General features: G+C 45.1%; 1 protein-coding gene across 4 annotated transcripts in view; it reads left to right on the top strand.

Annotated features, from left to right (window-relative positions):
* The window catches only part of LOC143036724 (CCAAT/enhancer-binding protein gamma-like), a 90,570-nt gene that overhangs the window by 27,866 nt on the left and 42,704 nt on the right, over nucleotides 1-20,000 (top strand). The window contains exon 1 of one of the 4 annotated variants that reach the window (XM_076204375.1): nucleotides 14,264-14,282. The exons of the other annotated variants lie outside the window; for them this stretch is intronic. The gene's annotated coding sequence lies outside the window, so the exon portion shown is untranslated. Of the gene's footprint in view, nucleotides 1-14,263; nucleotides 14,283-20,000 lie in introns of those variants that run through there. 4 annotated transcript variants of the gene reach the window in all.

Here is a 20,000-nt window from a genome sequence, read left to right as displayed (position 1 = left end):
AAGCTTTCCTTCGCAACCTCTTCCACTGACAGTACTATTCTACTCCTACGATTTCTCTTGATTTTTAGTTGTTGGATGAACGTTCAGGTGGTGACTAATTTTATACAAGATTTTGTATTTTACTTATTTACCTAATTGTAAAGAAAAAAGGAGCAACGTTGATGGGGTCTTGCCTCGCCAATTATCATGCATTTAGATTGGTTCCAGCTTGGGTCGTGTTACCTTGTATTCCAATTGTAGGTGTGTGTGTGTGTGTGTGTGTGTGTGTGTGTGTGTGTGTGTGTAGGTGTGCGGCTGAAGCCGTCACCTTTGCCCCATGCGCCTGGACAGTTGGGGTAGATAACAGTCACTGCTGGGAATGTGAGAGAAGTGGTGGATTCGAACCCATGACTAAGCGAATCTGAGAACAGCACTTCCGATTACGCCGCATATAGATATTAGCTGAGTATTAGTGTAGTTATACAATATATATATATATATATATATATATATATATATATATATTGCAGATATCGCCACTAGTGACCTATACAATACATATATATATATATATAAATATATATATATATATTGTATATGTATATATATATTGGTGGAGATATCGCCACTAATGAGTTATACAATATATATATATATATATATACATATATATATATGTATATGATTTTTTGTGGAGATATCGCCACTTGCGCACAGACCACTTATGTAATGAGACTGATTCTGTCGAGGCAGTTTTGCAAACGTCGGATACTTACGTAAAGTCGTGTATATGTTGATGTGGTGGGTCGCGCTAACTGGGCAGGTGCTACTTAGTCCATCCAAGCAAAATGTGGTCCTGCTAGTGCCCTTGATCTACCGGGAAGGGGTGGGCGGGGATCAGAAACGCCCAGGTCAGGTCTTAACATCGTCACTGTCCATTAAGGATGCCAGGCGTGAGTAGACGAGAGGTATGAGCTGCAAGTTAAAAAGTAAATGAAGACTTGTATTAAGAAAATGACGAACTGGGCGTCGCGTATTCGTTATTGCCAAAACCTACTTTGCCCTAGTGGTGTCATCGGGAGCGTGCTGCTTTTGCATTCGCCTAGTTCGAATCCCGCTCTTCTCTCCGATTCCCTGCAGTGACCGTCTGTCCCAACAGTCTAAGTGCATAATAAGACAAAAGTGACGGCTTCGGCCGCAGATACGCGCCACTTTGCGTAGGATCACACCTTCTTAGATGGTATATATATATATATATATATATATATATATATATATGTATGTATGTATGTATGTATGTATTGACTAGTATTATCTTGCGTGCCCGTAAGTCGATGGACGGTATCTCATCAAACGAAGCCAACCCCACCCCCCACCCCCCCTACCTGCACGAAAGTAGCAAGTGGTTGATGCCTGCGCACGCAATTGCACCATGGATACAAGGACGACCCTTTCGTCGCCCTGGAACCAAAAGGAAAGTGTTGACACCTTTAGGACCCCCCCCCTAGGCTATCACACTGGTGTAATTATTAAATGACCACCTTACTTGAAAACAATGTTGGATTTGATGTCATCAGGTTTCTTCCGAAGTACGATTGGAATAAAAATGAGTGTGGGGGGGGGGGTCCTGAACCCAAAGGGGTTTCTATAAAGAACCGGAAGATGCCCGGGGGGGGGGAGGGTTCCTAAACCCAAAGGGGTTTCTGAAAGGAACCGGAAGATGCCCCCGGGGGGGGGGGGACCCCTCACCTGGCAACCGCGCAGAGAGCTAGTGGTACGGTCGATCGACCCCACAACCAAACAACAAGTCACTCCGCCCCCGTTCTTCTCGGAGTGGAGCTCATTGGTGGAACGGGTGGAGTAGAGGTGGGAGGTGGAAGAGGATGGTCTGCCTCTGTGCCAGGTCGGTCAACAGAGATGGGTCAGGGGAAGAAAGGGGAACCGGCGCGATTCATCAGGGACTGCTATGAGCGGCAGCAGCAGCTTACGCCATAAAGATGTGTACCTATTTCATGGGGGAATGCAGTACAGGGATAAGCGGCAAGGTCCTTCCTGAGAGGTGGTCGTATGTTTCTTGTATCTCCCTCTGTGCCGCAGGGAGGAGTGAGGACACCCGGCCGGCGTTAGGCAAGAGGGAGGGCCGGGGAAGGACCATCTCGTGTGGGCGTGGTCCATTAGATGAAACGGAATACTGATGATATCGTTTCACGGCCGAGCAAAGTGTCACACCAGCAGGGACAACGGCACCGACTGCAACGCCCCGAGTAATTTCTGTTACTCCTAGACCGACCTGAAACTCGTTTCACGGTCACATTTTGTATTGCTTCGACGTGATCATGATCAACGGTGGCGTTTTGTAAACTTAATAATATAGCCTGGCGCCAGGCCAAATGTTATTGTATCGCATAGTTGAGCGTTTGCCAGAATAATACTTGTAAAGTACGCCATCTTCGACAAAAAGGTGGGCTTCATTATGTTCAATAGAAGGCCCGGCAAGTCAGTGTTAGCATTGTATGATGGATTGGGAATCGTAACCTTTATGTGAAATTTATTTGTCCACATTATTATGCACTCGGGCCTTTCATGTACTGTACATAACAAGCTGAAGAATTCCTTTATTTCTGTGAAAAGTGTCAACAGGTATTGTTGTCTAGCGCCAGACCCTTTTAGTCGGGTCATAGGATTGACTCGACAAATTATATATATATATATATATATGCGTGTGTTAAATGGGGTGGGGAATTAAAAAGGCGAGGCCACTTCACATTAAGTTTAATGTGGGTTGTGGTTACTCTCTCTCTCTCTCTCTCTCTCTCTCTCTCTCTCTCTCTCTCTCTCTCTCTCTCTTATATTTATTGTCTGTTAATGAGGTAGTTAACGATTGTCTTGTCCGCTGCGTTAACATTTGCGTTTCTTTGGCCACCTGGTCGTCACTTGACTGTATTATTTTCATAAAACCATGAGAAGTATTGGAGGGGCGATAAATCGACTACTGTGGAAGAGCTGTGCCTAGCTGCGTTGCTATTGACCCAAATAGTAGGCCGACGCCCCTTCATTACCCAAGTGCTCAGGTGGCAAAGGAAGAACGAGTTTGTTCATGATTTGGGTGGGTGTGCTTTCTTTGACATGCACCCCACCCTCTCCCCCACACCTATGTAGGTGAGAAATGTACTTAGAATGCAACGACATATGTTGTTAAAGCCATATTTGTTACCTGTTTACTGAGCGGAACCCCGCAGCCCAACGTCAGCGGGCAACGGTCCTGGGACACTCCCATGAAAATTTCTGGGAAGAAATGTTGGACGGTTTGTATTGTATTATTATGGGACTCGATCAACTTATATTACTATAGGAGGAGGGGAAGAGTCGCCATTTGTCAGCTTTCCTTATGTAAAACGGTGGAGAGAACAAGTACCTAAGTAAGATGCTGTAATTATTATAATTTATCTTATATTATTTGTTTTTGTTTTGTTATCATTTGTCTCTGATTTTTATTTATTATTAGTTATATGTCAATTTATTATTATTTACTATTTACCTGTTTGTTTATTATTTAACTATACCTATGCATTTATTTATGTATTTTATTTGTTATTTACATTATCATAGTTTTTATTTATTATTTTATTATTAATATGATTTTTTTTTCGCATCCGACCTAGATATGGATCAAAAGGTCTCCTGTCGGCATGCTCCGCCTTTGTAATCTTTGTAATCCTTTGTGCCAACCTCTTGGGGTTGCGGTGGTGATGGATTTGGAAGACAGACGGGCGCGAGGGAGATGGTTCTCTTTGATGCCCCGGTCGCAGGACCACCTGTTGCAGGTGGATCCCTGTTGGAACAAGTGGTGCTCCTCGGTACGATAATGGCCGCCTGTACAACCTCAGTGCATGCCAAGTTGCCCACGGTCCGGGTAATTTACACCCTATTTGGGTCTTGACTGAGCTCGTTCATTTTTTCCGTTGGGTAGGGACAGGGGGGAAGAGAGGAAAGGAGGAGGAGGGAGGGAGGGAGGGGGAGTTGGAGGAGTGCGGAAGCACTCTCAGGTTGTCCAGATACATACTGTAGACACGAAACCAACGGAGAATGCCAGTTGACTTCGGGTATTGTCGCCGGGGTTGTCTTTGCGCCAGCCGGGAGGGCCAATCTTATGGCGGATTCTCCTTTTATTATTATTATTATTATTATTATTATTATTATTATTATTATTTTTTTTTTTTTTTTTTTTTTTTTTTTATATACTCCATTCCCCCGTCACCCTTCATGAATTCTCAACAGCCGTGTGACTCCCCTTCATTTTTATCCCAAATCACACCCCGCAAAAAAAAGATAATGGTAATAATGATAATAATAATAATAGTAAATAAATAATTATTATGAAATGTCGATGAAGAGAAACCCAATGTTGACGAGCATAATCTTGTATTTCTTCTGTCAGGGTAGTGATAGATTTTTTCATATATATTCAGATTCCTCACAGTATATGGAAATTTATAATTTGTAAGAGCAGGACATTTCCCCCTAAATCCTTGTCACCCCCCCCCCCCCCAAAAAAAAAGTTAAGAACCACTGACTTGGAGGGAATTCGGGGTGGACAAAATGGAGTTTGGTCAAGCTGAAGATTTCTTGACCTGGGGCCAGTGAAGGTCAAATGAAAAATAATTCTTTATTTTCACCATCACCTCGTGTTTGTATGTTTTTGTCCGAAGCTGGGGTCAGAAGCTGCTTTCACCATATACTCACTAGGCTTAATTTTGAAAAGGAAAAGAAAGAATTCAAGAGTGGGGGGGGGGTGGAAGGGGTGTGGTGGAAGAAAATTGACTTCTTGGCAATGTCAAATGCCCCGTTAAGATTCTTTCTTTCCTTTTAATAAATGCTGTGTCGTTATCGGTGACCGCTACTTGACCCAGCTTACGTAGAAGACAAAGACGTTCCTGGCCTCGGCAAAGGGATGACTTTTGAATCGTCTTTTCCTCCTGTTTAAGGGACGCAACGGGGATAAACGAAATGGCCTGGGGGCCAGTACAATAAAAGGAGAATTGCCTTCTGGTGGAGGGAGCAGGGGTAAAGCGAGGTATATCATTTACTCCGTCGCTAACGAGAGGTATTAATGAGGTGAATGGAATAGCATGGCAACAGCCAGGATAAAATGGAAAGGTCCATCCAGTGTGGACCCAGGGAGACTGTAGGGCCCTTGCCAGTCACCGTCCATACTTTATATGTGTATAATTATGAATGATTGTAATTATATATATATATATACATTTGCTTATTTTTATATTTTCTTTCTTTCTGTTCTTTTCATTTTTCCTCTTCGATATTTCTTGGCTGCCTGTCAAACCAAGTTCAAGACGGGACAAACGAGTGTGGGTGAGGGGAGGGGAGGGAGAAGGGGAGGGTGGCAGAGGAGCGTGGATTCGTGTGTGCGTTTCTCCTGGTAACGCTGGTCTGCACGTGGAGTTGGCTTACGTAAAGGCTCAGCAGCAGCAGACCAGTTGGGTTGGAGCCATGAACCTCAGCCACCCCGGGGTTCATGACCCCCCTCCTCCTCCTCTTCCTCCTCTTCCTCCCTCCTCCTCTTCCTCTTCCAGTTCCTCTCCCTCCTCTTCATCTTCCTCTTCCAGTTCCTCTTACTCCTCATCCTATTCCTCCTCTTCCTCTTTCTCCTCCTCGCCATCGAAACTGAGAACGAGGGGTGATCTAATTGACGTCTTCAAAAATTGTCAAAGGAATTGAAAACATGGATGTGGATAAGTATTTCCAAATTGGCACTCCTCCAACGCAACTAGGAATAATAGGTGCCAGAATGTAGGAAAACGATTTCAAACAATCGAGGCGAAACACTCTTTCTACAATCGCATTGTTAATATATGGAATGGCCTACCATCCAACGTCATTGGTTGTTCCACTGTAGAGGTATTCAACATACGTTTCGACATTTACTTAGCTTACAAATCCCTTACCAAAATTACTTACTTCATGATAGGTAAAAAAAAGTATTGATGATAGGTTAAGTACCAGAACAGCCTTGTAAGGACCAGTAGGTCTCCTGCTGTTTGTTTGTTCTCCATGTAACTCCATATAACTCTTCAACCACTTGGTCAAATAGTTTCTACCAATCGCCCTTTTCCATGTTCGCCGTTGACCTATGACTCAGCTACCCCTCTCTCTCTCTCTCTCTCTCTCTCTCTCTCTCTCTCTCTCTCTCTCTCTCTCTCTCTCTCTCTCTCTCTCTCTCTCTCTCTCTCTCTCTCTCTCTCTCTCTCTCTCTCTCTCTCCTTTCATTTCGCACACTTTCATACCTCCTTTTCCTCTCTTCCTCTCTCCTCTTCCTCTCTTCGTCCTTTTGCCTCTCCTCTTGTTCCTCATCTCTTATTTCGTCACTTTTCTCATTTTCGACTCTTGCCTCATATATTTTCTTCTCTCTTCGTGTCTATTTCCTCTCGTCTTCTCTCTTCGCTTCTCTTCTCGTGTTGTCTGTTCTCATTGTTTCCTTTCTTTTCGTCTCTTTCTCTTGTCGTCTTTAGCCTTTCCTCCGCATTTCTCTCGTCGCCTCCACGATCGTCTCCTTTCTTCTCCTCTCCTGTCGTCTCTTCCCTCATCCACTTTCGTCCCTCCTCGCCTCCTCTCTTATTTTCTCCTGTCTTCTCTCCTCTCCTCTCTCCTCTTCTTCCCAGCTCACAGGACTCCACTCCACCCCACACACACAGAGATGGAGATATTATAGAAAGATAAGTAAATGGATAGTTATACAGATGGATCACTCATTGCCTGCGGCTACAGTTAGTATCACAAAATTTAAACAAAAATAAACAAACTGAAAACAAATACACAGTTATCATATATAAGGTACTGGAGTCCATTTAAAATAGTAATTACATGTATCACTTGGTAGTAAGCAGCTTAACAATCTCCTACTTGGGCACTGGCAGTCTGTAATGTATTACATTAGACATTTATACACATTCAGTATATGGAAGAGTATTTGACGCACAGGTCTGTATATAGTAATATGATCCATCGCAGTCGTAGAATCCCTCTCTTTGGCCACGAGTGATTTCGGTGGCCCGGGTTGGGAAACGAGCAAAAGAGGTGTGTGTGTGTGTGTGTGTGTGTGTGTGTGTGTGTGTGTGTGTGTGTGTGTGTGTGTGTGTGTGTTCTTCCAGTGGCCACACGAGTGCTCAGAATGGATCGCGTGTAGGTGCACGTGGACAACGGGGGGCTCTCATCCCCCCTCCCCCCTAAACGCCTTCCATGTTTGGTCAACCCCCCCCCTCCAACCCACCTTCACCCCCTGTCATTATCCCGCTGCTTTCGGTCATCCCCCCCCCATTCATTCGTTTTTTTTTTTCCGTCTTATAACTTCAGATCCGCACCTCCTCATCTCTTCTCTTTCCGCAATCTCATCGGTTTCTCCTCTTGTACCGCCCCCCCTCCCCCCGTTCACCTCTATCGCCTCCTTCGACTCCATCCCTGCCTCACCTTTCCCTACGTGATCTCATCCTCATCTGCTATTTATTTATTTATGTTTTGCTTATTCATTATTGTATGTTAAGCATTTCCTCCATCCATCCATCTATCCCCATGTCACCGTTTCGCTTATTTTTCACCCCCAGCTTTCCCTCTATATGTTCGTTATTTTCAATTTCTTCCTGCCTTCCCTACCTCCCTCCTTCCCTACTTCCCTCGTTTCCTTATTTCCCTCCTCTCCTTCCTTCCTTTCCCCCTTCCTTTATCTCCTCTCCTTTCCTCTTCTCAGTCCTTCCCTTCCCCTTCATTCTCTCCCTTCCCTACACTTGCAACCCCACAGCCCAGTAGTCTTTTCTGACCGTGTCTATGTTCTTTCTCGTAGTGCACACCCACACCCACACCCATCCATTCGTCATGTCTTCTCCCCGTCCGTCGATCTTCTTCCACCCCTCCCATTTTTATATTAATTTCTTTTGTTCGTCTCTGCGCGTCGTTTTTCTCCTTTAGTGCTGCCCCTCCTCTCCCATCCCCTCCCCCCTCTCCCCTCCCCCCTCCCCTCTGCTTCGTCTTTTCAGGCTCGTTTTATCCCCCTCTTGGCACATGTTTGCTTGAATAACCTTCGTTCGAACTTACCCTCTTCCCCCTTCCCATCTTCTATTGCATTACTGTTCTTATCGTATGTCCGTCGTCATCTTTGACCCTCGTTGGCTCACGTAAGCACTCCTGCACACTTGTTTCCCGGCCACTTCCTGCAAAGGGATATTGATCACCACCATAATCATTTTCGAAACCACATCTGCTACCACTACCATCACCAATAGTAGTAGTAGTAGTAGTAGTAGTAGTAGTAGCAGCAGTGGGAACAGTAGTTGTTATTCGACGTCCCTACTATGGAACAAAGGTCTTCCTTATCTTGAGCGACTCGGAAGATGGTGCCAGTCTTCGTCTAGGCACTCGCGCAAACTTTTCTGTCTTGCTCCTGTACACCTGGCGGGCCCTCTGGTGCCCGTGCTACCGTTTCGTTCGACCGTGAGGTACACGTGCTCTCCATTCGTAAGCACCAGCTCTCAAGCAGTCACGTGCGTGTAGGTTTAACCGGCGGTATATTGAGTGCCCATTGGATACGTTAATTCCCGGTTACCGGCACTGTGTATAAATGGTCGGGAGGCGTCTGTCTGGGCAGGGGGCCAATGTCCCCAGTCACCCCTGTCTGTAGGTAGTAGTGCCTTGGCGCCTTCGAATACCTCACAGCTCCGTCGGCGTCAGCAGCGTGACCCCCATACCCGTGCCAGGCCGTGGCGCCCCTTTTTGCTAACGAACCAACCCAACCCACTCCTACCCATCTCTTCCTCCCGCCACACCCCAGCCCCTTGTCAAAAATCGCCCTATTGTTTTTGTGCTCACACACCACCACGACTTGCCAGCGGGATTAGTGTTAAATATGAACATAAGAATGAAGGAGACTGCAAGAGACCACAAGGCCTACACTAGGCAGCTCCGTATCCATCACCACCTGTCTGTAGATAATACGAAATGACATAGAATCATAGATGGAATTTTTGTACGACATTTCAGAAGTTAAAAAGAACAGCTTTAACCAGTAATAGCAGTTAAGCTTGAAGAACAAATGTTTAGATGGAAATAGGTGAAATATCTAGAAAAGAGAAGAAGGTTGATATGTAGCAGGGATAGACCTTGAGGAGGTGGGGAGGATGAGTGTAATTGTAAACAAGAACCAGGAACCGGAAGATTCATAAGCCGTCTTGTTTGTGGCCAGAGGCCGAATCGTCACCGCCACCGCCGTCGGGTGGCCGAGCTTATTGTTGTTATGAGGAGCGTTTTTCGCCTGGCCCTGGAAACAATCCACGGAACCAAGTCGTGCATACCACCTCGCGAAGGTGGAGTTTTGTTTGGTAGCACTTACTCCCCCCCCCTCTCTCTCTCTCTCTCTCTCTCTCTCTCTCTCTCTCTCTCTCTCTCTCTCTCTCTCTCTCTCTCTCTCTCTCTCTCTCTCTCTCTCTCTCTCTCTCTCTCTCTCTCTCTCTCTCTCTCTCTCTCTCTCTCTCTCTCTCTCTCACACACACACACACACACAAACACACACACACACACACACACACTCACTCACAATTATACGGCTTGGAAGCGCGTCAAGGCAATATCGCGATGATGAAATCCAAGTAGAAAATCTACTTGTGCCATGACCGCTCATCAGACCGGATCTGGCTGGATTTTTTTTTTTTTTTTTTTTTTTTTAATGATGCGAAAGATGCCGTTGGGTTGTAGAGTTTAACTGGTTTTTATCAAATGGTTGTTAAGACTTGTGGTCAGGAACTCGCACTCTTGTGCATGCTGGCAACGTTCCTCCGGTTCTGCTCTGAAATTTGTGGTATGTTGGTGTAGAAATCTCAATTGTTGATTGGAGGAGAGCAGTAATCCATTGTCGGTCTTGTCTGTGTGAAGGAAATTGATTTTGGTAAAGAATATTTTGGGCCCAGTTTTTCGAGAGCCTGTCTGGGCCAGATGGATAGGGGTCTCTGTTACGTCTTGTCAAGATCCTTCCAACCCTTAGCTGAATGAAGTCGTCTAGTCTCAGTAGAATTGGTAAATAGTGCTATCGTATTTACAGAAAGCATCACTTGATACAAGTATTAGCGACGTTTGTTTTGGTCGTAGTAAGCAGCTTGGGAACGAAATCTCTTTCCTCCCAAAACGGAAGATAAAAGTCGATCTCGATTATTTGCCTCACCAAAGTCGTTTTTATTCAAGATACAAGAATACTGATCACTGTTGACTTCTTTGCCCTCTTGAAATCTCTGCCACTTATGTCTGTGAGTTCCCAGTTAGTTTCTACAAGGATAGAAGCTGGTATATCGGACGCAATACAATATATTGGATACCACCAGGCGATCTATTGAGCTGGCTTATGTAGGGTAACGATTCATTAAAAAAAAATTGTGGTAATTTACAAAACTTTATCGAGTGAGAATGAGCGTGAGAAGTGCCTGCCTTCAACACAATGACTTACTCGATAGATATTGCTGCGGCGGAGATGCTAACCCCTTCTTTGCTGGGTGGCGCCTTTTCTTTTATTTCAACTGCCACCGAGCCATTTTAATGAACCGTCTGTGGCAGCTCCTTAGTAACGAAGAATGGGGTGGGATTATATCCGATCTCAGTCAACCCCTCACATACCCGGTGGCAATTTTCATTGAAGTATAGCAACGGATAAGAAAATTAATTTCCGAGGCACCCTTCGGTAAGCGTGGAGTTGATGCAGACGACTTGGAAGAAAACGGGTACTCTCCCGGTTGGGAAGACGCTCTTGTTTCGAAGCTGAAAATTAAGATAAATTAAATTGGGTTTTGTAAAAACAACATCGAACGATTACGCAACAGCGCTGAAGGATGTAGGAAAGGGAAGAGTATAAGACAGCAGGGCTACACCGCCAAGGTCAAGAGCTGATATATTATTCCAAGGCGTGTACGGTAAGATATACCCAGTGACCTTTTCCTTTCGATATTCTGCTGTCGTCTCTGTTGTCGTCTGCCCACCACCGTCACCCGTTCTGGTGCATTAGTCACAAAAAATATATATATATTTTCGTCTTGAAAAAAATATGTTAATGCATTACTTTCTTGAAGGATAAATATTTTTAACCAGAAATATATAATCTAAAGATGAATGTGTATAAAAGTAACTGTTAATGCAAACAGACCTAAACATTGTAGCATGCATTAAACAATCGTATAATACCCCACGTCTGTATGCTTCGGTCTCCTGTAGACTTCCAAGGTTTTTGTTGCACAACATTCATGTACATATGTGTAAAGTGTGTAAGAGATAAAAGTTGTCCTATTTGCCAGAGAGTAAGTGGCCAAGGCAAGGGAGATACACCCAGTAAGTTTCGTCATACGGACCGCCAGGAAAGATCGCATGGTCCTGCGCGGTACACACGCGCGCGAGCACACACACACAAACACACACACACACACACACACACACACACACACACACACACACACAGTGATCGCAGTGAGTCTTCCGGGTGCTTGTGAAATAGATTATACAGGAATCGTTAGACTACAGTAAGGTTGAAAATTTAATTGCCCGTTACACGTGCATTGCCCGAATGAGGGATGGTCGTCTTATTCTGGCTGACATCAATCGATATAGTCGGCAACATGGTGCTGCCACTAGTTAGGATGGGGTTAAATCTATTCCGATTAAACTTGACGAGATTAACGACGACGTGCCCCCGAACAAGTCGCGCCGGTCTCCTCCGCCACCGCCTACTATTCCTCGATCTGTTCCTTCCATCGGGCTTCTCTCCCTCCTTCTTCACCACCGCCTCCTCCTTCTCCTCCTCCTCCTCCTCCTCCTCCTCCTCCTCCTCCTAGTCGTACTCCTCGCATTCCTCCTTTATGTAACTTCCCATACTCATCCTCGTACTCTTGTTCTTCCCCTCTCCCTCTGCTGCTTCGCCTCCGGTTTCTCTTGAACCAAGCCCCCCCCCCCCGCTTCCTTGCCAGCACTTGAACATCTTCCCGCGGCGCACACCACTACCACAACCACCACCAGTGTGCTTGAGTATGGCCCAACACGAAATCTCTCCTTGACCGCGGCACGTCGCCGCGCGCAAGGCAGTTGCGGCTTGAACATCCGTGTCGCCGGATCCAGTAAGTCCGTTGCAACCTGCAGCGTTGCAAGGTCAGCCATAAGCCTCCTTACGACGACGTCGATCAGATGGGTTTCCATGTAGATATCGTTGCTAGGGAGAACGAAGGAGTCTTCGGACTGACGTCAGCCCTGGGGTTTTGGTAGTTGTTGAAGCCAAAGTAGTTTGTCGGTGGCAAACTGCAACTTGACGATGAAAGACTGGATCCTATTATTTCTTGTAATCGGGCCTCTGATGGAGGACGGCTGATATGGGCTTTGGCAAGCAGCCAGCCATCACATAGCAATAGAGGAGAACGGACCGAGGCAGACAGACAGGCAGGCAGGCAGGCAGGCAAAAGTCAGTCAGGCAGACGTACACATAGTTGTGTGCTCCTTGCCCTTTGCGATGTTCACTCTGCGGCCGCGCCTTTTTACCCCTTCACAGCGGTGACGTCGTCGTTGCTGCCAGACTATGTTTTGGTTAATGCCAATATCTCATCTTGTATTGAGGGAACGGGATCTTGAACGGCAGAAATTCCATTTTGCCCCAAGTGCTCTTCACCCGGTGGAATAAGAGAGCCTGAACAGTCAGTCAGTCAGTCACTGGTGCCCCCGGGTTTAAAGCCACCTCGGGTATAGGTAGCGAAGGGAAGCCTCTATTAGTCACTGTGTCGAGGTATGTCCATGTTCCATGTTGATGGTGCCATACGGTCCCAAAATTAGAATCAAGACCGTCGGTAGTGTTTCCTGTTGACACTGGTTTACAGGAACGCCTTGGTGATCGACGATGAAGTAGGAATCTGAAAAAGCTGGGTTGGGGGAAATAGAGATGGAATATTACAGTTGACCATTTAACGCTCATGCAAGTAGACATAACATTCTTCATTGTTATAGAAAACATATATTAACAGCGATCCTCACAAGTCGTTTTGGCCGGGTGAAGCTGTTGGCCATTAAAATATGCAGTAATCTCTGGCTAGGTGTTGTAAGCCTACATAACCGATTCAGCTCATGTGCCCTATTTCTTCTTTCTCCTGGGCCTCTGATACTCTGCATTTCTTCCCCTCTTTTCCCACATCTCCAACCTTCCTCTGCTCCATCTCTGTTGCCCCTCCTTCTCTCCTTCCTCCTCTCCCACTCCGCACAAGTGTACTCGGTCCCCCGTCCCAGGGTCGCTCGGTGGAAGCGCGAAGGTCGGTGGTGTTGCTGGGTAGACGGGCGGGCGCGTTCGTTTGTTCGTTCGTCCATCCGTTAGTTCGTTAGTTCGCACGTGCATGTGCGTCAGCATTGCTTTGACGCAGAAGGGCGCCCTATGGACCCATCCAGGAGGAAGGGTCTTGTCTCGAACACTTCCTAACATTGAGAGGATAACTACCGTCCATAATAACAACAGTAACTCAACTTCAGGCGGCGTCGCACTTCACACATTCGTCAACCTGAGTAGTAGTTGGGGAGAAACTCAAACTTTCTTGCAATAATCTCGCCGTGTTCGACCACAGCTCAAGTATATCCAGATGTACAGTGTAGGATTCTTTTTTATTTGTATTTTGACACATTGGTGCTTTGTGGAAAGGTTATGTGAATTTAAGTCCCCTTGCCGATGTTTCAACACAAAGGTGAAAATTAATGGTTGCTAAAAACCACACCTGTCTATTGGACGAAAGTCCTTAGCTGGATTGCTGATATAATCTTGATAATTTTGCGCAGACCACAGTTCACCTCCAAAAATCCATTGTATGTAAAGGCAATAGTTTTATAGAATATGTATTTACTTTGCAGGGGGAAATTTTATTTCAAACCGGCATGTTGAATATACGCGTACTTTGACTTCGCGTAGAATTTGGCGCGCGCACACAAATGGGCACAAAAACGACAAGTTTAAAATGTTTCGCGAGGAGATTGTGGTTTGTCAATCACAATGAAAAGTATTCAGTAATTGAGGCTTAAGCCATGCACATGTGCATACCAGTTATTATGACCATGCATTCTGTCTTGTATTGGACGTAAGGTAGTGCTCAGAAAATGCACATTCTAATCCCGTGTTGCGTCATTGGCGTGGGTTCGCCAGCCGGACGTGTTGTCGCAGCACACGGACACCATTGTGCAACCCCGGAACTTTTGATGAGTAGAGGAAGTGTACTACCTACTCAGCACATACGCATGGAATTACGCACGTGAGTATTCCAGACGAGTTGTTGTAGACGTGCTATAGGCCACTACGTCGTTGGTTCAATCCCCTCCACATCTCCCTCCTTTCCCTCCATAACCCGATAATTTCTTCAGCTGTTTGGCTGTCACGCGTCCGTCAGAGACTTATTTTTTAAAAAATTCTCTACCATGACATCTACCTCCGTTTGCCGCTGCCTTGTGAATCGATTGGTGCCTTGCGCAGAAGGGCGCTTGATTGTCTTCCTGGTTGGTTGTTCTGAAAGGACCCGCAGGGAAGTACAAAGGCCGGCGTGGTGAGGTCCATTCTCGTTCCGCGTGCGTGCGTGCGTGCGTTTGTGCCTACGCCAGGAAGAGAGAGCGTCGTCACCATGTGGGTGACCCGTCGAAGCCAGCCTACGTAGGAGCGTAGGTGGACTTTGGATGACGTTTCACGGTCGGTACACCTAAACGGTCTGAAGTTGTAACGGTTGAGGATGAAGAATGGAAATACGGAGATAAGTGGTCAAAGTTGCACTAGTGATGCACAGGTAGGCTTGGGTTTCAAAAGGTCTTAGATCTACGCTGAGCAGACGCAAGATAGGTGATACCACTTTTGTTCATGGTGTGCATGCATGCCGCATGTGGTATGACCTAGTTGTAATTGTATACTTGTGGTATATCTCAATTAGCAGAGCACCTGCACTCGCCCATTTTTGTCTGTAGTTCAGTTAAGGGAAGTTGTGGACTTGAAGTTTCGAATTCTGAGGGTGTAACTCGTGAATGTGTTGTTTTGTCGTACCAACTAGAATGACTACTCGTAGATCGTACGTTTCGTGGTCTTGTATGTAAGCGAGCTTGTGCATTAGGTTGTGACAGTTGGGGGATAGGATTTGAGAATGGATGTTAGTGATTGTGTGATTACGTGTGGATCGTTGCCAAACGAGTTGGTTGTGTGTCGTGCCTTAACCAGCGCTTCCTGCCCTAGGGACAATATTCGATCGAAGGGGTGGCACTTGTAAAGGTTGTAAAGGAGAGATTTGAAGACGGTAGTAGAAAAGAGGGATATAAATTGATGGTAATAGAAAATCTTATGTAAGTGGCGTTTAAATCCCCATTAGGTGTACAGATATCCTTTTTGATTCATAAGGTAGGTTAATTGTTTCACCAGATAATCCGTTTCATCCATCGGTTGCACTGTTTAATAAGTAAATATATTATATTTTTTTCGATTTTATGCACTATCTGATCATTAATAACATAGCCCTGTCTCCGAACTTACCTTGGATGTTTTTGTACAAGGTAACCTTGTCAAAGAAGGTTAGAGTTGTGGGTTCGAATCCTGGTCATGGTTTAGAGGTTAAGAAGGTCATGTCTTCTTGAGTAATGGTCCCCAACCGCCAAGACCGAAATCTTTTCTTAAAGCGCCGTCCTCTGGGCCACGATTTAGGGAGTTCTGTGTGTGTGTGTGTGTGTGTGTGTGTGTGTGTGTGTGTGTGTGTGTGTGTGTGTGTGTGTGTGTGTGTGTAGAAGGTGAGGCAAATGGTACATAGGCTGACGGATGGAAGGATATGGAGTACGAAGCCAAGACGTAAATGGTGGTGAGAGGAGTACCTTAGTACTTCGTCAGCAAAATCCAGCGCCTCCATCCTTGGGAGACCTGAGAATGAAATAGGAGGCAAAAACTGGTTTACCAACAGAGTGGTTAACGAATGGAATAAACTACTTAGTAACCACGTGGTAGTGATCGCTGAAACAATTGATTGTTTTAAGAGAAGATTGGATAACTTTATGGATAGGGATGACTGGTGGCAAGGGACTGCCAAGTCGCCTCTTAAGGCCCCTATACACTGTCAATCATGATTGCACAGTCATCGAGATTGTGCAAGCAGTGTTTGGGTCACACACTATCAGTAAGATTGAGCAATCATTACCTACCTCTTGGAGTTTGTGGAGTGAAGATGAACTCCCTCCAAAATTCCTGAGTGTCCTGTGTGCTCACCATGGTTACAAAGGAAAGACTGAGCTGTTGGCGCAATCATCGCCACTAACTATCACTCATGATGGTGTAACTACTATGCTTGAGCTTACAAAATCAAACCGTGTTGGAAATTCCTCAATCATCTGCGCAAACACTCAATCACACCCACTCACACAGGATATGCTTGCGCAATCATGAATATTGTACAATCATGACTGACAGTGTGCAGGGGCCTTTAGAGACCTAGTGGTCTCTTGCAATCTCCTCCTTTCTCATGTTTTATCGCAAAGAAGAGGTTTGTCATAGAGGCGGTTAAGAGCTGAGGAGGATAGTGAACCGAAGGGATAGTAGAGATTGTGTTCATCATTCTTTTTTCAGTAGAGATAAGTGTTCAGTCTGAAAACGATGCTGAATGACTGGTCCGTAGGGATGCCACTAAAGACCCTGGGGAAGTATTAACTGGATAAAACGTATGCAACCAGTAGTACCCTATACTGGGATGAACTGAAGTGGGTAACGTTAAAACTGAAAATCGGTGTTGCTTGTCAGAAGCTGACTTAAGTACGCTTAGGTTGGAAGACTGGAGAAAGAAGCGGTTATTACCTAAGGTTCAGTGTGCCTTACAAATATAAAAGTCGATTAAGAATGACAAATAAACTTCGTGCAGAGGCAGCGCAATGAAGTACGCCTCAACATTTTTAAGATTTATTTAGATAAACACGTAAGCAATATGCTGTTAATGTCTGCCAATTGTTTGGTTCGCTTGTTTATTCATTTCTTCGTTTGAACATCTATTTTTAGTATCCGACCTAGTTATGGACCAAAATATCTGTCGGTATGCTCTTCTTTTGTAATCCTGTGTAAATGACCTTGACAGAGAATGGTTAATTAGGAAGGGCAGATGGGTGAAGAAAGGGGAACATCCCTAAATGCTTACAGGTAGGGCGAGGGTGGTGGAAGGGTGAAAGAGCGTGTGAGAATGGGTGTCCATAGTCGATAAGCATTTTTGTTGCCGATGTGCAGAGGCGTGAGCCAAAATGGCCTCAGTTTATTCCACCCACGGGGAAGAATGGGTTTTCACTTAATTGTGACCGACCCCCACATACTTTCTCCCAAATCCAGTAAATGGAATTGGCGCTGACCGTATAGTCTGTAGAGGGTCATTGGGTCGAAGGGGAGGAGGAGGAGGAGGAGACGGGAGTGAAGAAAGAGAGGGTTAAGGGGTCAGATTTGATATAAGGTTGGCAAGTAAGTCAATGTTCACCTTCTTGCCAGTAATGCAACTGAGTTGGCGCGCAATTATAGCTTTGGGGTCGCAGTGGCACTTATTAGTGCCAGGCGGCGGAATTGGTGGGGTGGATGACTTCGTGCCAACTGTCATGCACCAGATAAAAGCTGCTGGTGCTGCTGTTTATGATGTAAGATATGAATGAGTAACGTTAGGCAAAGTCAGTTGAGCACTTTTGACAGAATATTGATGGAGGATAATGAAAATAGACTAGTATCTTACGTACCCACCTCGTACAAGTGAAAATAACCTAATGCGTTTATGGTTGAAACAGGGCCAGGTTAGTTACGACGGAATTGTTGGTTTGACGTGTATTAGTGTTATTTCATCGCAGTCCAGCTGTCCTTGCTACTCGAACACAACAGTGGATTCAGCGTAGTATTGACAAACTACTTGATATGCCCGTGAGCCAGAATGAATGAATACATATATGGAGGAATGAAACAACTAAACATCAATATCTGGTCAGGTACCGCGGGCTACATTTCACGTATTCGCTGGCCTGCAGGTGTGCACTATTGGCATAAAACAGAGATAGCCTTGGTCGCTGCTAAGCGCCCTCTGGTGTAAGCTCACCACTCAGGTAAACTAAGGAGCGCAAAATAAGGCACTGGGAATCTATAAAGGGGGGGTAGTAGTGGTGTAGAGTGAAAAGACCGTCTTAATGAGGACGCGAGAACGGGACAACGATGGGTGATGTCACCATAGTTGTCCAACCTCAGGATTTGCTCGTATATTGTTTTATTATTTGTTTAATATATTTTAGTGGAGACATTGTTGAATGACTTTTTTTCTATTTTTTATTGTTTATTTGGTTGAGTAATTCTCTTATTTTTTTCTATTTTCTATTGTTTATTTGATTGAGTAATTCTCTTATTTTCATATATTTCAATGTATTCATTTTTGGATGCCTGTCTTATCTACATTGTTGACTAAATAACTTTTCTCTTTATTTTCAGGTAAGTGTTGGTAACCTGGAAGGAGTTTGACTAGTGTTAAGCGTCAGGTCTAACTTAGGTGAAGTATATACACGTTGAGTTCTCTCCTTTGAATGGATCTGAGTGGACGAAGACGCAGAATAAGGGAACAAGAACGGAGGACAAGAAAACTGGGAATGAATGAAAATAAAAGAACGGAATGAAGAAATGCGGAAACGGAGGGGTAACAATGAGAAGCACAACTAGTATCGCGACAGGGGTATTTCAATTGACAGGAAACTACAGAGCGTGGGAAATGACGAATAGGTTTGCTACTTGGACGAATGAGACACGAGTTTGAACCGCTCCTCACGCGAGTAGTGTGGGCAGGATTTTTGTTGATGGCGTCTGGGATATATATATATTATTATTATTATTTTTTTTTTTTGGGGGGGGGGAGGGGGGCCTGAAATGGCCCACCCCACCCCCCGCCAGCCCAAGTGGCATGGTAAAGCTTGGCTTGAGTTAGGGGAAGCCATAGGATAGCACTATAGTGCGTAGCATGACGGTACGTCGCGGTGCGTCGCACATGACGCCCACAGGGATTGGCGACGCTCTCCGTGGACGTCGGCTCCTTGCTGCACGGGCCAAGTCTTGTTTGGGTCTCGCGCCGTCCCGGGATTTTTTTCTTTTCTTTTTCTTTTTGAGCCTCGCCAATCTGAAGACATAGGTCGAGTTTTTTTTAGCTCCCTTCAGCAAAGGGGCCTGCCTTCACCTGAGCTAAATCGTCTGTGATCCTGTAGAACGAAATGAACGCGTGGACTTGGTGAAGCGATCACTTGAAAGCCTTGTTCCCTTCAGCATAGAGTCCCACCTTCATCTGAATAAAATCTCCCTCAATTGGAGCAGAATGTGTAGTCATAAAAAAAGGGGGGAAGCGTTTAAATATTTTATTCAGGTTGACACCAGACGATTTAGTTCAGCCGAAGAGGTATATCACCACAGCCATACATGTAAACCCATCTCACCTCTTTCGGAACGCCTCCCACTCACAAAAAGTATTCGTACATTTGCAGTAGCCTGTTGTATTTTAATTTTATCCCCAACATGCTTACAATTTTTTAGTTTGTACTTATCCAGATGAAAAGGTCACTTCACGTCCATTTAAAGTCACCATATTCTCGACTTTGTTGATTTGCACATTTTGATCCAGGAGGGGAGGACACGATTTTAGTAATTTACTGCACGATTGGAAGGCTTATGGGTTCCTTACGGGCCAATGTCACGCATATTTCAATTTTGATTTGAGATTAAGAACGACTAAATAAATAAAAATCTATGATAACTTTTAACTTGTATCTCGTTTGACTGAACTCTCCTTCTATCATTTACCAATTGTTTCGGTGCGATGTTTTCCCAAGGATAAGGATAGAAATGTTGGTGTTCACTGACAAACAAAAACCCGCTGGTCCATGGAGGATTGGACCCCAGTGAGGCCAAAGATGATTTTTTTTTTTTTTTTTTTTTTTTTTTTTTTAACAAATGGGTTCACAAACCGAAA

The sequence above is a fragment of the Oratosquilla oratoria genome, chromosome 21, assembly GCF_046742065.1.
Source record: "Oratosquilla oratoria isolate Oo_2021 chromosome 21, ASM4674206v1, whole genome shotgun sequence".
NCBI lineage: Eukaryota > Metazoa > Arthropoda > Malacostraca > Stomatopoda > Squillidae > Oratosquilla > Oratosquilla oratoria.
The sequence above is the reverse complement of the archived record's forward strand: the minus strand, read 5'-3'. Positions and strand labels throughout refer to the sequence as shown.